A 398-nucleotide genomic window follows, 5' to 3' on the forward strand; every position below is an offset into this window, starting at 1 on the left:
GGTTTGACGCTCTAACCAACCGAGCTAAAAAGAACAATGGGTGGTAAAGTTTACTTTGAGAATCATTATTATTTGCATGGTTATTGGGGGATTTTGATTGATCGTTATGAAGAGATGATTGAGAATTATCATCCTGATTTTGGGATCTACCGTAGAGAAGAGAGAGACTATTTTTTATAGAAAAGGCAACCACCAAAAGAGAAAAGAGAAGAGTAACCATGTTCCCGATTTTGGGAAATCAGTCTCACAAAAACATCGATTGCGCATTCGTTAACCGTTGGATTTGGCTGATTTTTGGACAGTATGTTCACAATATTCAGGTTCAACGGTCGGATCGGTAAAAAGACGTCTGTAGGGGGAGAAATCGTGCTCGCACAGCACCAGGTTATCCCTAATTT

At 39.7% G+C, this 398-nt stretch overlaps 1 protein-coding gene across 4 annotated transcripts in view; it reads right to left on the minus strand.

Moving 5' to 3' along the window:
* LOC113784433 (uncharacterized) overlaps positions 1-398 on the minus strand; it is a 7,034-nt gene that overhangs the window by 3,637 nt on the left and 2,999 nt on the right. The window lies entirely within an intron of this gene.

Source organism: Cicer arietinum, chromosome 3 (assembly GCF_000331145.2).
Source record: "Cicer arietinum cultivar CDC Frontier isolate Library 1 chromosome 3, Cicar.CDCFrontier_v2.0, whole genome shotgun sequence".
Lineage (NCBI taxonomy): Eukaryota > Viridiplantae > Streptophyta > Magnoliopsida > Fabales > Fabaceae > Cicer > Cicer arietinum.